This window comes from Eleutherodactylus coqui, chromosome 11, assembly GCF_035609145.1.
Source record: "Eleutherodactylus coqui strain aEleCoq1 chromosome 11, aEleCoq1.hap1, whole genome shotgun sequence".
Classification (NCBI taxonomy): Eukaryota; Metazoa; Chordata; class Amphibia; order Anura; family Eleutherodactylidae; genus Eleutherodactylus; species Eleutherodactylus coqui.
In genome coordinates this window covers 1958194-1975395 of record NC_089847.1, presented here as the reverse complement: position 1 = coordinate 1975395, position 17202 = coordinate 1958194, and the positions used below count along the sequence as shown (strand labels likewise).

General features: G+C 52.5%; 1 protein-coding gene across 1 annotated transcript in view; it reads left to right on the top strand.

Moving 5' to 3' along the window:
- Positions 1-6457: 6457 nt before the first annotated feature.
- Positions 6458-17202, top strand: part of BANP (BTG3 associated nuclear protein) — a 364607-nt gene continuing 353862 nt past the window's right edge. The window contains exon 1 of the mRNA XM_066583886.1: positions 6458-6562. The gene's annotated coding sequence lies outside the window, so the exon portion shown is untranslated. The remainder of the gene's footprint in view (positions 6563-17202) is intronic.

Below are 17202 nucleotides of genomic sequence, written 5' to 3'. Positions count from 1 at the left end.
CATCCACATCACCCCTCAACTTGTATCAGTATACTCAATCCACATCACCCCTCTCCTTCCATCAGTATACTCCTTCCACATCACCCCTCTCCTTCCATCAGTATACTCCATCCACATCACCCCTCTCCATCCATCAGTATACTCCATCCACATCACCCCTTTCCTTCCATCAGTATACTCCATCCACATCACCCCTCTACTTGTATCAGTATACTCCATCCACATCACCCCTCTCTTCCATCAGTATACTCCATCCACATCACCCCTCTCCATCCATCAGTATACTCCATCCACATCACCCCTCTCCTTCCATCAGTATACTCCATCCACATCACCCCTCTCTTCCATCAGTATACTCCATCCACATCACCCCTCTCCATCCATCAGTATACTCCATCCACATCACCCCTCTCCTTCCATCAGTATACTCCATCCACATCACCCCTCTCCTTGTATCAGTATACTCAATCCACATCACCCCTCTTCTTCCATCAGTAGACTCCATCCACATCACCCCTCTCTTCCATCAGTATACTCCATCCACATCACCCCTCTCCTTCCATCAGTATACTCCATCCACATCACCCCTATCCTTGTATCAGTATACTCAATCCACATCACCCCTCTCCATCCATCAGTATACTCCATCCACATCACCCCTCTCTTCCATCAGTATACCCCATCCACATCACCCCTCTCCTTCCATCAGTATACTCCATCCACATCACTCCTCTCCATCCATCAGTATACTCCATCCACATCACCGCTCTCCATCCATCAGTATACTCCATCCACATCACCCCTCTCTCTATCCATCAGTATACTCCATCTACATCACCCCTCTCTCTATCCATCAGTATACTCCATCCACATCACCCCTCTCCTTCCATCAGTATACTCCATCCACATCATCCCTCTCCTTCCATCAGTATACTCCATCCACATCACCCCTCTCCATCCATCAGTATACTCCATCCACATCACCCCTCTCCATCCATCAGTATACTCCATCCACATCACACCTCTCTCCTTTCATCAGTATACTCCATCCACATCACCCCTCTCCATCCATCAATATACTCCATCCACATCACACCCCTCTCCATCCATCAGTATACTCCATCCACATCACCCCTCTCCTTCCATCAGTATACTCCATTCACATCACCCCTCTCCTTCCATCAGTATACTGCATCCACATCATCCCTCTCCTTCCATCAGTATACTCCATCCACATCACCCCTCTCCATCCATCAGTATACTCCATCCACATCACCCCTCTCTTCCATCAATATACTCCATCCACATCACACCCCTCTCCATCCATCAGTATACTCCATCCACATCACCCCTCTCCTTCCATCAGTATACTCCATTCACATCACCCCTCTCCTTCCATCAGTATACTGCATCCACATCATCCCTCTCCTTCCATCAGTATACTCCATCCACATCACCCCTCTCCATCCATCAGTATACTCCATCCACATCACCCCTCTCTCCTTCCATCAGTATACTCCATCCACATCACCCCTCTCCATCCATTAGTATACTCCATCCACATCACACCTCTCCATCCATCAGTATACTCCATCCACATCACCGCTCTCCTTGTATCAGTATACTCCATCCACATCACCGCTCTCCTTGTATCAGTATACTCCATCCACATCACCCCTCTCCTTCCATCAGTATACTCCATCCACATCACCCCTCTCCTTGTATCAGTATACTCCATCCACATCACCCCTCTCCTTGTATCAGTATACTCCATCCACATCACCCCTCTCCATCCATCAGTATACTTCATCCACATCACCCCTCTCCATCCATCAGTATACTTCATCCACATCACCCCTCTCCATCCATCAGTATACTCCATCCACATCAGCCCTCTCCTTCCATCAGTATACTCCATCCATATCACCCCTCTCCTTCCATCAGTATACTGCATCCACATCACCCCTCTCCTTCTATCAGTATACACCATCCACATCACCCCTCTCCTTGTATCAGTATACTCCATCCACGTCACCCCTCTCCTTCCATCAGTATACACCATCCACATCACCCCTCTCCTTCCATCAGTATACTCCATCCACATCCCCGCTCTCCATCCATCAGTATACTTCATCCACATCACCCCTCAACTTGTATCAGTATACTCAATCCACATCACCCCTCTCCTTCCATCAGTATACTCCTTCCACATCACCCCTCTCCTTCCATCAGTATACTCCATCCACATCACCCCTCTCCATCCATCAGTATACTCCATCCACATCACCCCTTTCCTTCCATCAGTATACTCCATCCACATCACCCCTCTCCTTGTATCAGTATACTCCATCCACATCACCCCTCTCCTTCCATCAGTATACTCCATCCACATCACCCCTCTCCTTCCATCAGTATACTCCATCCACATCACCCCTCTCCTTCCATCAGTATACTCCATCCACATCACCCCTCTCTCCTTCCATCAGCATACTCCATCCACATCACCCCTCTCCTCCCATCAGTATACTCCATCCACATCACCCCTCTCCATCCATCAGTATACTCCATCCACATCACCCCTTTCCTTCCATCAGTATACTCCATCCACATCCCCTCTCTCCTTCCATTAGCATACTCCATCCACATCATCCCTCTCCTCCCATCAGTATACTCCATCCACATCACACCTCTCTCCTTCCATCAGTATACTCCATCCACATCACCCCACTCCTTTCATCAGTATACTCCATCCACATCACCCCTCTCTCCTTCCATCAGTATACTCCATCCACATCACCCCTCTCCATCCATTAGTATACTCCATGCACATCACCCCTATCTCCATCCATCAGTATACTGCATCCACATCACCCCTCTCCATCCATCAGTATACTCCATCCACATCACCCCTATCTCCATCCATCAGTATACTCCATCCGCATCACTTTTCACCTTCCATCAGTATACTCCATCCACATCACCCCTCTCCTTCCATCAGCATACTCCATCCACATCACCCCTCTCCTCCCATCAGTATACTCCATCCACATCACCCCTCTCTATCCATCAGTATACTCCATCTACATCACCCCTCTCTCTATCCATCAGTATACTCCATCCACATCACCCCTCTCCTTCCATCAGTATACTCCATCCACATCACCCCTCTCCTTCCATCAGTATACTCCATCCACATCACCCCTCTCCTCCCATCAGTATACTCCATCCACATCACCCCTCTCCATCCATCAGTATACTCCATCCACATCACCCCTCTCCTTCCATCAGTATACTCCATCCACATCACCCCTCTCCATCCATCAGTATACTTCATCCACATCACCCCTCTCCTTCCATTAGCATGCACCATCCACATCACCCCTCTCCTTCCATCAGTATACTCCATCCACATCACCCCTCTCCTTCCATCAGTATACTCCATCCACATCACCCCTCTACATCCATCAGTATACTCCATCCACATCACCCCTCTCCTTCCATCAGTATACTCCATCCACATCACCCCTCTACATCCATCAGTATACTCCATCCACATCACCCCTCTCCTTCCATCAATATACACCGTCCACATCATCCCTCTCTCTATCCATCAGTATACTCCATCCACATCACCCCTCTCCTTGTATCAGTATACTCCATCCACATCATCCCTCTCCTTCCATCAGTATACTCCATCCACATCACCCCTCTCCTTCCATCAGTATACTCCATCCACATCACCCCTCTCCTTCCATCAGTATACTCCATCCACATCACCCCTCTCCTTCTATCAGTATACTCCATCCACATCACCCCTCTCCTTCCATCAGTATACTCCATCCACATCATCCCTCTCCATCCATCAGTATACTCCATCCACATCACCCCTCTCCTTCCATCAGTATACTCCATCCACATCACCCCTCTCCTTCCATCAGTATACTCCATCCACATCACCCCTCTCCTACCATCAGTATACTCCATCCACATCACCCCTCTCCATCCATCAGTATACTCCATCCACATCACCCCTCTCCATCCATCAGTATACTCCATCCACATCACCCCTCTCCTTCCATCAGTATACTCCATCCACATCACCCCTCTCCATCCATCAGTATACTCCATCCACATCACCCCTCTCCTCCCATCAGTATACTCCATCCACATCACCCCTCTCTTCATCCATCAGTATACTCCATCCACATCAACCCTCTGCTTCCATCAGTATACTCCATCCACATCACCCCTCTCCTTCCATCAGTATACTCCATCCACATCACCCCTCTCCATCCATCAGTATACTCCATCCACATCACCCCTCTCCATCCATCAGTATACTCCTTCCACATCACCCCTCTCCATCCATCAGTATACTCCATCCACATCACCCCTCTCCTTCCATCAGTATACTCCATCCACATCACCCCTCTCCATCCATCAGTATACTCCATCCACATCACCCCTCTCTCCATCCATCAGTATACTCCATCCACATCACCCCTCTCCATCCATCAGTATACTTCATCCACATCACCCCTCTCCATCCATCAGTATACTTCATCCACATCACCCCTCTCCATCCATCAGTATACTTCATCCACATCACCCCTCTCCATCCATCAGTATACTTCATCCACATCACCCCTCTCCATCCATCAGTATACTTCATCCACATCACCCCTCTCCATCCATCAGTATACACCATCCACATCATCCCTCTCCTTCCATCAGTATACTCCATCCACATCACCCCTCTCCTTCCATCAGTATACTGCATCCACATCATCCCTCTCCTTCCATCAGTATACTCCATCCACATCACCCCTCTCCTTCCATCAGTATACTGCATCCACATCATCCCTCTCCATCCATCAGTATACACCATCCACATCACCCCTCTCCTTCCATCAGTATACTCCATCCACATCACCGCTCTCCATCCATCAGTATACTCCATCCACATCACCCCTCTCCATCCACATCACCGCTCTCCATCCATCAGTATACTCCATCCACATCACCCCTCTCCTTCCATCAGTATACTCCATCCACATCACCCCTCTCCTTCCATCAGTATACTCCATCCACATCACCCCTCTCCTTGTATCAGTATACTCCATCCACATCACCCCTCTCCTTCTATCAGTATACTCCATCCACATCATCCCTCTCCTTCCATCAGTATACTCCATCCACATCATCCCTCTCTCTATCCATCAGTATACTCCATCCACATCACCCCTCTCCATCCATCAGTATACTGCATCCACATCATCCCTCTCCATCCATCAGTATACTCCATCCACATCATCCCTCTCTCTATCCATCAGTATACTCCATCCACATCACCCCTCTCCATCCATCAGTATACTCCATCCACATCACCCCTCTCCATCCATCAGTATACTCCATCCACATCACCCCTCTCCTTCTATCAGTATACTCCATCCACATCATCCCTCTCCATCCATCAGTATACTCCATCCACATCACCCCTCTCCATCCACGTCACCCCCGGGCGGTCCGCTATGTGAATTGTAGAGAGGCCGAGGGTCGGATGGCTTCTATTACTGCAGTGGAAGCCCTCTGTGCACGAACCGCAGGAAAATGGAGTGTGCTGCGATTTTTCATCCGCGAGCAGAAACCGCAGCTGGTGCAGGAAGAATCCTTTCTCCATAGAATGCTATGGGGGTTACCGGTGCGGAGCCCGCCGGCGGATCCAGGACCGATTCCACAGCAAACATCTGCCCGTGGGCATGAGGCCTTACCCAGACCTCCCACCTCCAAGATGAGCGCAGACTATCAGGTTAAAGAGGCCTGTAAATGTCCGGATGTGCATTGCAGAACCTGGAGTTGGCGTCCGCCTCCGTATTCCGCAGCAGATACCGCCATGGCACGCTATGGAAAGCATCTGTGGTTTTCTGCTCGCGGGGAAAAAATCGCAGCATGCTCTATCTGGAGGCGGATTGTGTGCGGGCGTCTTCTATAGAAGTCAATGGAAGCTGTCAGACCCGCGGCCCGCCCCAATCATGACTGCAGAAAGGCCGCAGGATCCGCGTCATTCTAGCGATGGTGCAGCATAACATGACAACCGGCAGATCCGCAACACAGATAAAGAAAACTGCAGACAGGTATGCGGGGGTCATAGAGTCCGACTGATCCGTGTGCAGGCGGCCTAATTCCCAGCGCCCACAACTTTTAGTCATCCCTAAATACATCTTGTTGGGAGGTTGACCATATGCCCTCATTCATCCCCTTGGAGTCCTTCTTCCCACTGCATTAGATAAATATGATTAGCTGTAGTATATTATATTGCTATTATTACTACTAGCATGTGACACGTGATCTCCCTTCCAGGGTCCTGCGGCTGTACCTCTACACTCTGACCAGCAGAGGGAGATCGTCGCCCAGCGCCGGGCCGCGCCTGCGCGTTGTGGCTGGGGCTGCGCAGGCGCAGTGCGGCCGAGCGGCGGTGAGGAGGAGAGGAGGCGCTGGATTCTCTCGCGAGGAAGGACGCCATTATCGCCCACAAAACACCACGAGAACTCGCCCCCAAACGGTAACTGGCGACCAGCGGCGGGGCTGCGGGCTCACGGGGCCTTTGGGGGCTCCCGCCGCCCTCCCCGGAGACCCCCGCTGCCGGGAGAGAGCGGGGAGGACGGCGGGAGGAGGCGGGGAGCGGGCAGAGGCGGCTGGCCGCACCTGGAGTAGAGCCCGGAGGCTGCGGCCTGCACCGCCCGGGGATCATCCAGTGGGGGAGGGGGCTGCGCTGGACGGTTGCTAGGGGGAACGGCGCCATTTTTCTTTTCCCGCCTGCAGTTCATGTTTAATCGCCTTCACCGTCCCGATAATAAAGGCTGGATGTAAATAAACGTCTGCGTGAGCCGCGGGGTCAGCGCCGTCCGCCATGGTGAATGTGAGCCGCGGGGTCAGCGCCGTCCGCCATGGTGAATGTGAGCCGTGGGGTCAGCGCCGTCCGCCATGGTGAATGTGAGCCGGGGGGTCAGCGCCGTCCGCCATGGTGGCTGTGAGCCGGGGGTCAGCGCCGTCCACCATGGTGAATGTGAGCCGGGGGGTCAGCGCCGTCCACCATGGTGAATGTGAGCCGGGGGGTCAGCGCCGTCCGCCATGGTGAATGTGAGCCGGGGGGTCAGCGCCGTCCGCCATGGTGAATGTGAGCCGGGGGGTCAGCGCCGTCCGCCATGGTGGCTGTGAGCCGGGGGGTCAGCGCCGTCCGCCATGGTGAATGTGAGCCGGGGGGTCAGCGCCGTCCGCCATGGTGAATGTGAGCCGGGGGGTCAGCGCCGTCCGCCATGGTGAATGTGAGCCGGGGGGTCAGCGTCGTCCGCCATGGTGAATGTGAGCCGGGGGGTCAGCGCCGTCCGCCATGGTGAATGTGAGCCGGGGGGTCAGCGCCGTCCGCCATGGTGAATGTGAGCCGGGGGGTCAGCGTCGTCCGCCATGGTGAATGTGAGCCGGGGGGTCAGCGCCGTCCGCCATGGTGAATGTGAGCCGGGGGGTCAGCGCCGTCCGCCATGGTGAATGTGAGCCGCGGGGTCAGCGCCGTCCGCCATGGTGAATGTGAGCCGCGGGGTCAGCGCCGTCCGCCATGGTGAATGTGAGCCGGGGGGTCAGCGTCGTCCGCCATGGTGAATGTGAGCCGGGGGGTCAGCGTCGTCCGCCATGGTGAATGTGAGCCGGGGGGTCAGCGCCGTCCGCCATGGTGAATGTGAGCCGGGGGTCAGCGCCGTCCGCCATGGTGAATGTGAGCCGCGGGGTCAGCGCCGTCCGCCATGGTGAATGTGAGCCGGGGGGTCAGCGCCGTCCGCCATGGTGAATGTGAGCCGCGGGGTCAGCGCCGTCCGCCATGGTGAATGTGAGCCGCGGGGTCAGCGCCGTCCGCCATGGTGAATGTGAGCCGCGGGGTCAGCGCCGTCCGCCATGGTGAATGTGAGCCGTGGGGTCAGCGCCGTCCGCCATGGTGAATGTGAGCCGCGGGGTCAGCGCCGTCCGCCATGGTGAATGTGAGCCGGGGGTCAGCGCCGTCCGCCATGGTGAATGTGAGCCGGGGGTCAGCGCCGTCCGCCATGGTGAATGTGAGCCGGGGGTCAGCGCAGTCCGCCATGGTGAATGTGAGCCGTGGGGTCAGCGCCGTCCGCCATGGTGAAAGTGAGCGGGGGGGTCAGCGCCGTCCGCCATGGTGAATGTGAGCCGGGGGGTCAGCGCCGTCCGCCATGGTGAATGTGAGCCGGGGGGTCAGCGCCGTCCGCCATGGTGAATGTGAGCCGGGGGGTCAGCGCCGTCCGCCATGGTGAATGTGAGCCGGGGGGTCAGCGCCGTCCGCCATGGTGAATGTGAGCCGGGGGGTCAGCGCCGTCCGCCATGGTGAATGTGAGCCGGGGGGTCAGTGCCGTCCGCCATGGTGAATGTGAGCCGCGGGGTCAGCGCCGTCCGCCATGGTGAATGTGAGCCGCGGGGTCAGCGCCGTCCGCCATGGTGAATGTGAGCCGGGGGGTCAGCGCCGTCCGCCATGGTGAATGTGAGCCGCGGGGGTCAGCGCCGTCCGCCATGGTGGATGTGAGCCGGGGGGTCAGCGCCGTCCGCCGCGGTGGATGTGAGCCGGGGGGTCAGCGCCGGCCGCCCCGCCGCGGTGAATGTTAGCCGGGGGGTCAGCGCCGTCCGCCATGGTGAATGTGAGCCGGGGGGTCAGCGCCGTCCGCCGCGGTGGATGTGAGCCGGGGGGTCAGCGCCGTCCGCCCCGCCGCGGTGAATGTGAGCCGGGGGGTCAGCGCCGTCCGCCCCGCCGCGGTGAATGTGAGCCGGGGGGTCAGCGCCGTCCGCCCCGCCGCGGTGAATGTGAGCCGGGGGGTCAGCGCCGTCCGCCCCGCCGCGGTGGATGTGAGTCGGGGGGGGGGGGGTCAGCGCCGCCCACCGCGGTGGATGTGAGCCGGGGGGGGGGGGGGGGTCAGCGCCGTCCGCCCGCCGCGGTGAATGTGAGCCGGGGGGGTCAGCGACGTCCGCCCCGCCGCGGTGAATGTGAGCCGGGGGGGTCAGCGCCGTCCGCCCCGCCGCGGTGAATGTGAGCCGGGGGGGTCAGCGCCGTCCGCCCCGCCGCGGTGAATGTGAGCCGGGGGGGTCAGCGCCGTCCGCCCCGCCGGATGTGACCCCGGGGGGGGGGGGGGGGAGAGTGTGTCAGCGCCGTCCGCCCCGCCGGATGTGAGTCGGGGGTTTGTGTGTGTCAGCGTCGTCCGCTGCGCCGGATGTGAGCCGGGGGGTCAGCGCCGTCGGTCCCGCCGCGCCGGATCTGAGCCGGGGGGGGCGCACAGCGCGTTCTGTCCCGCTGCGGTGGTTGTGAGTCGAGGGGTCAGCGCCGTCCGTCTCGCCGCCGTGGATGTTAGCCGGGGGGTTTTAGCAACACTATGGAAAGCTTCCCACAGCGTGATTCGCCGGCGGAACATCGCCCGTTGACATGCAGCCTAAGGGTGAATGCCCACGGACGGATTTGCACCACTTCTCCGAGTGAATGCCGCAGTGGCAGGGTTCTATTGAAGCTAATGGCTTTCTGCCTGCCAACAGACACATGCAGATTCCCACCGCGGATTTCCGTGAGCGGGGAAAAAATTCGTGGCATGTGCTATTTTACCGCGGATTTACGCCGCAGGAGGGCTCCATTGATATTAAGGAATGGAGACCACAGAAAAACGCGATCACTCGCTGGCACTTTGTTTTTTAATTGCAGTACTCCTGCGGGGGAATATCCGTGGGCATTCTTCGCCTCGCTCGTGGGCATGAGCCCTAAAGGAGGCTGCAGACAGATGTAGAGTGAACAGCTTCCCCCATGATGGACCTGAGGAGCTGCATGACCGCTTGGGCGTCTGCCTGTAGATCTGACCGCGGCGCTCACATCCCTCAGACCGCCTGCTCACTCGTTTTAGCTGTATTTTTGCAAAATTAGGTCCTGTTTGATTCCACAACAATTGTTGCAAAAACTGTGAAATGATCCCAGCATGTGAATAAACCTTTAAAGAAGGTTTCCAGCCTTGAACAATTGATAGCCTATCATCAGGATGGGTCATCAATGCCTGATGAATGAGGGTATACTGCGCGGGGCCCCTGCCAATCAGTACTTCATTGGGGCCGTAGCACCTGCAACGGATGTCTGCTGGCAGCTCACAGCTCTGTCCCCAGTGCGGGGGTCTGGAGTGGTACTGCAGGCATCAGACCCCCACCAATCTTCATCCCATGTGTTTTCCCACATTGTAGACCTGAAACCTATGAAGGAACACCCATTGAATTAAAGTGACTCTCCAGGCCTGGGCAAACAATGGCTGAAGCGCTTCTCTGACTAAGGCTAAGCGCGGTATGGGGCCGTGAATCCTGCCCTCGTATCGCGCTCTGCATCGTGAAATTCCAAGTGATGCGAGATAGCCTTGCATCACTACGCAGAAGAAGCAATCCGCAGCCGTCACAGCGCAGCGGAGGATCGCAGAGCTTTTCCCATTGCTTTCAATGCGGCCGGCGATGCTACTGCCAGGCCCAATGAAAACAATGCACGCTGCGATGCCAGAGAACGCACAAAGATGGAACACGCCCGGAATTGTTTCCTGATCTGATCGCGGTGCCATGCGGGAAAACATCGCTCACGTGTGACCCGGCCAAAAGAATTAGGTTTGTGTTTTTGCGTCTTGAAACGCACAAATCTCACGTGATTTTTGAGCCCCGTGTGAAGCTGGCCTTGGGCTCCGTGCACACACGTGTGAATCTCACGTGACTTATGCATTGCAGAATATGATTGTTCCCAGCAAGAGAAACCACGTAATGGCTACAAACATACATGATGTTACGGCGAGCCTGCGAACCTCTCGGGGTCTGCGTCAGGCTAAGCATCATAGTAATACGGTATACATCACTACACATGGGCACCACCGACTAATGGCAGCAGGCGTAGTGTGTAGATGGGTCGGGACGATCCCCAGACCGCTTCGCCTCCATCCACTGAGCGATGCTCATCCTGTGTAACTGCAGAGGGTTATGGCTGGGACGCATATATCTAGATTACTCTCAAGCTCGGCCCTAACAACCAATCAGGTTGAATCAGACAACCAACCAATCAGGTTGCTGGAATTGCTCGATAGTACTGACCTTGAGAGTAAGAGGCTAATATGTGGCTTGGACAACCTGCGGGTATCTGATCAACAGGTCGTTGCGTGTAAAAGGGTCCGTACACCAGTGACGCGTACTAGTCCCTGGCGATGAGCCGGGGCAGCTGTCTGTTTCTCCCGGTCCCGAGTGTTGCTTAAGCAGTGAACCAAGTATTGACCCGACTGTTGGATGTTACATTCCTCACAGTCGCCTCTCGCTCGGCATTCTCTCCGCTTCATGAAGGGTTTTCCGACAGTCTTGAGGAGTTTCCAGAAGTGCTGAACACTTGTTGCTTTTCTTTGACTTTGTGCTCCAACTCTCCCCAAACCATCTCAGCTGGGTTTGATGTGACTGTAGCGCCCTCTGTTGGCAGCACACTGAAGTGAAGGTCTGCCTCTTGCCCATTTTTTTGTCTCAGTACAACAAAAATAAAAAAATAATGTAATTTTGCCAAGAGTCTTTATTAAAGGGATTGTCCGAGTTATGAATGGGCAGCCTAAGGGGTCCCCCATGGTATAAAGCAGCTGGTACTTGCCTCTCGCCCACGGCTCCAGATCTCTTTGCTAACATCCTCTTTGCAGGCTGCAGTCAGCTTGAGTCCTTTACAGACCAGCTGCTGCAGCCAATCACAGCACTCGGCGATTATCACTGAGCGCTGTCATTGGCTGCAGGTTTCCAGGATGTCACCAGCTGACTGAGCCTGTAAACAACAACACAGTGGAGACCGGAGCTGCCGATGGGGGACGAGCGGAGAGGGGAGTATCAGCTGTTCTGTTATCTTACATCGGGCAGGACCCTTTCTGCTGTCCTTTCGGAACTCGAACAACCCTTTTAGAATTCTATCCACTTTTTGTTTGCAGGTTTTACATCGACCTATGGATTTCCATGGTTACAGACTAATATATTTATATAGTGCCAACATATTACACAGCGCGTACATACAAAACTCAGACATTGCATGGAAAATTAAGCTAATAAGCAATTTTAACTTCAGGAGTAAGCTCCTACTCGCAAGAGTTTATAATCTGAGGAAATAGGGGGGCATCAGCTTATAATCTAGGAGGTCACAAAAGCTTACGATCTATGAGGAAATGGGAGGGCAGGATTTTACAATCTCTGAGGAGATAATGGACACAAGAGCTTACAGTCTATAAGGAAATACGAGAGTATACCAACAGGGAGGGAATGGTTGAAGTAGTAAGGGTGGCCGGACCTTAGGAGGCCGTGATCATGATATCCTTGGATGTTGGATAACAAGGGGAGGAAGACCTGAGAAGACTGAGACAGAAAGAGGATCGGAAGAATCCAATGGCTGGATGTTCTTAAGGACAGAAGGTTCGGAAAAATTGTGAAATGAGATTCTCAGAGCACAATCGTTACCAATCCCTAAAAGAAGGAAGAATGGGAAGCATTTAAAGTGACCCGGATGGATGAACACAGAACTTGTACACATGTTAAAGAGGAAGAAAAATATGTTTATCAAATGGAAAGAGGGGGAATATCTAAAGAAGAATATAATGGGGTCTGCAGAAACTGTAGGGCAAGGGTCAGAAAAGCTAAAGCTGATAATGAATTGAGGCTTGTAAGAGAGGCCAAAAGCAATAAAAAAGGATTTGGGCGTCAAAGGCAAAAGAGAAGTCAAAAATGCTATTGGATGTTTACAAGATGAAATGGTGAATTGGTTAAAAATAATGTTGAGAAGGAAGAACTTTTACATCCTATTTTGTATCTGTTTTCTCTCAGACAGTGAATGTAACATCTGATCTTTCCTGTGCTATTGGGGGAAACAAGAATGTACACTATAAGCAGAGAGTAGGTGAGGGAGCACTTAGCTAACAATGAATCCAAGTCTCATGGTATGCGCAGAGGTAATTGCTGAACCATTCACCGGAATCTGTGAAAATTCCTGGAGAACCGCAGAAGTGCAAATATTGTCCCTATCTTCAGAAAAGGGAAGAAGGTGGATCCAGGAAACTACAAGCTTGTGAGCCTAACTTTTATACTGGGAAAGATCTGTGAACAGATTAACAACATACATGCAAGTACTTGGAAGAGATTGGAATAATTAACCAGAGGCAGCATGGGTTTGTAACAAACAAGTCATGTCAGACTAATCTAATCTCCTTCTATGACAGAATCACCGACTGGGTTGATCAGAGAGATGCGGTGGATATAGTATATCTTGGCTTTAGTAAAGCATTTGACAAAGTATCTCATACCAGACTTAATGAAAAAATGACCAAATCTGGGATTGACAAGGCGACTGTTAGGTGGATTCACAACTGGCTGAGTGATCGTACTCAAAGAGGGGTCATAAATGGCTGCACATCCAAGTGGAAGAATGTATCAAGTGGGACCACAAGGCTCTGTCCTAGGCCCAGTGTGGGTCAACATTGTTATACATGATCTGGAGGAGGGAATTGTGGGAAACTGATCAAATGTGCCGACGACACAAAGCTAGGAGGGATAGCTAACACTGGGGAAGAGAAAAAGGATTCAAAATATCTGGACAAGCGTGATCAAGGAGAAATGCAAAGTCCTACATCTGAGCAAGAAAAATGAAGAAAGCGCATACAGAATGGGAGGAATTGGGCTAAGCAGCAGCACATGTGAAAAAGACTTGGGTATACTAATAGATCATAGACTGAACATGAGTCAACAATGTGATGCAGCAGCCAAAAAGGCAAACACAATTCTGGGATGTATTAAGAAAAGCATAGAGTCTAGATCACATAAGGTAGAAGACTAGAAGCAATGGATGAAACTGAAAGGGAGGAGACACAGATTAGATATTAGACTGCAAGGGGGATCAATGAGTGGGACAGGTTGCCTCGGGAGGTGGGGAGTTCTTCAATGGAAGTTTTCAGAGGCCGGACAGACATCTATCTGGGATGATTTAGTGATCCTGCAATGAGCAGGGGGTGGACCTGCCGACCCTGTAAGTCCCTTCCAACTCTACCATTTTATGACACAATAGCTAACGATCTATGAGGAAAAACAGAATAAAAGAGTTTACAATCTATGAAATGAGGGACGCAAGTGCTTACAATCTGAAGTAGGGGGGTACAAGATCTTACAATTTATGAGGGGTTAATGGGGGGGCGGGGCAAAAGCTTACAATCTGAGGAAATAGGGGGGCACAACACAGATAGCGATGCTTGTTCTCTATAGGGGTCTGGTTCATCCTTTATATAAATAGGGTATTAAACATAAAGCTGTACAAGGCTCTCACCTGCCGCTATTGATGTAAGTACTGATGTGAAAGGTGTGGAGGGACAAGGGTGAGGGGGCCGCCAGCAGGTATTGTCTTAAAACTGTTTGGAATTATCTTGATTGTCTGAGACAGTGAATTCCAGACCAGTGGTGTAGCTCAGGAGAAGTCTTGGAGATGGGAGCAGGGGTTTTGGATTATTGGTGAATTTAGACAAAGGTCATTAGTAGCATGGAGAACATGGGGAGTGTAGACAGATGAGGGAGGAGAAATATGGCGGTGCAGCACGGTGCAGACTATAAGCTCTGTATGTAGTGTGAACTTGCCGTCATATTGTTATCCATCTGTCTTCTACTTCTTATTAAGAGCCTGTCCACATTGTATTAGTTGCATTTATTTAACACGCAGACTTCCAAAGCATCTCCCAGCGTGACTGCGGAAGGTTATACGTGTGTATGATGTACTGGGTTTGGTCAGGCTGGGACACGCCTTGGAAGTCCATGTGTTAAACGGATGCAGCACAAGACAGTGTGGACGGGCCCTAACCTACTGACTATAAGTTAATAAAAAGTAGCTGACAGATGAAAGGCTATAGGACTACAGGGTCAGATTAGACTAGTTTGTAGTCTGTTACCATGGAAACACATTGGTCCGCATAGGAGCTGTAGACTCAGAGGAACAGATGACGGAAGAAAAAGTGTAACGCAAGCTTTCTCCTTGTGCTCACGGCAGCTACTTTGTCATTTGTAATTCTGATAGGTTTTAGTAATAGTTTTGAGCCAACGCAAACCTCTGCAGAGCTCGACCTGTCACATTGATGTATCTGGTGCCAAGACTGAAGTGTCACTGAGCGGCACATTCCTGGGCTGGAATCTAATGCTTCCTCCCGCATTGGTCAGAGTAACCTGAAACCTGCCAGAATCGTCTGGAGACATGGGAGGCCAAACCTCACAGATACAGAACACCTGCAGCGCCCGTCAGCTTGTAGACCTGGAGGTGCTACATATCCGACTTCTTGCTGCGAGAGCTTAGGGCCAGATCTGGGGCTGATCAGACCTCGGCTCTTCTCAGACGCTGGGATTTCAGATGGAATATTTTCTTGGAAGTCATCTCTCCCTGATATAATCTCAAAATAACTAAAGGATGTTCATCGCGGAGGAAGTCTGAAAACCTAATCCTTTATATCTTAAATATTATCTGGAGCTAATCTGCTCCAAATGCTTCCTAAAACAATACAGCCCCCCGTTAAAAGCCCCAAAGCCCCCTATTTCCCCTCAGTTCTTATAATGTAGTCTGTGCTGATCTGCATCCAATCTCAAATTAAAGTGCTGAGATCCCAGGGAAGTTGTGTTTTGGTTGGCCGGACGTTGACCGCGCCGTGTTGCACTTGGCCGTCCGGCTCTGGTAGCTTAATATTCAGAGTGAAAACAATTACTGAAGAATGCGGCGAGCGTTCTTGTGAAGCGGCTACAGATGCATCACACCATGATATCTCCCCGCCGGCTACAAACCAGAGGAGCTCCTCAATAATGTAACAACAGGTGTGAATCAGCCAAGCTACCAGATACACTGAATGGCCACTTTATTACAGCCACCCATCTATAACGTGGTGGCTTAGATGCCACTTATGAATACCGGCCCCTGCGGACAGGAAGCTTGTAGTTACCGCAGATTAGATGGCGGTGCTGACATGTTCTGACCGGCTGACAGGAAGGGGTCAGCGATTCATGCTGCTTGCGCCAAATTCTGCCCTCCCATCAGCACATAAATCTGGCTCCATCTGACCAGGAGATGTTCCTCCGCTGCTCAGTGATACAAGTTTTGCGCTCTTTTGCCCGCTGGAGTCTTTCTGTTCCTCTTAGACACAATGGCGCTGGAACTGGTCGCCCGCTGTTATACCATCCGTGCGGAGGAACGGCGAGTTGTGCGTTCGGACACGTTAGTTGGAGCTCCAGCGTTGTATTCAGCTGACTGTGCAGCCTGTTGGTCAGAACGATTCCTGACATCCTCCTCCGACCCCTTTCAGTGATGAGTTGTTTCCGTCCGCAGGATCCCCTTCCGCTGGATGTTTTCCTCGATCGCGCCATTCTCAGTATACTCCCCACACCGTTACACGAGAACCCCCCCGCGGTTGGTGGTGAGACCCCGGCTAGTCTAGCGCCGATGATCGGCCTCGCTGGAAGTCGCTCCGATCGCTGGATCTTCCATCTAATGTGGATTCACACTGAAACGGATCCGCGGAAAACTTGTCACGTGATTTTATGCCGCACTCCGGGGTCACGGGGAGAATTACCGTACAGGGAAGAGGCAATCATGAGAGGGTCAGGGGCTGTATTGAAGGGGCCGGGGGCTGTGATCAATGGGCTGGCTGAGCTCTAATAAAGGGGGTATTCAGGTCTTTTGTGACTTGGCTTTATAACATGCCTGGATATAAGAGTTGTCACACTCAGGTTTGTTGTAGTCATCCGTAGGCCCCACCGGACCGAGCAGTTAAATGCGTTTCTTTGGTTCCGGGGTATATCGTCCGCCTCCCTCATATAAAGCTGGGGCAGTGGTTCGTTGCTCCGCACCAGGTCTCTGTCCCACTAGTCACAGATCTTTGTTTATGAGACACATTTCAATCTGGAATTCATTGTTACTGTTTGGAAGTTTGTAAAGACCCCTCTGTTCGTCCCGCCAAGCGTCAGATTGTGGTATAAATACCGGTGAACAGACCTCTGTCAGCGCTGTATGTATTAGTCTCGCCATCGCAACACAAAGTTTCTGTATGGGGGATATCGGGGGGGCTGTTCAGTTTCTGTATGGGGGATATCGGGGGGGCTGTTCAGTTTCTGTATGGGGGATAT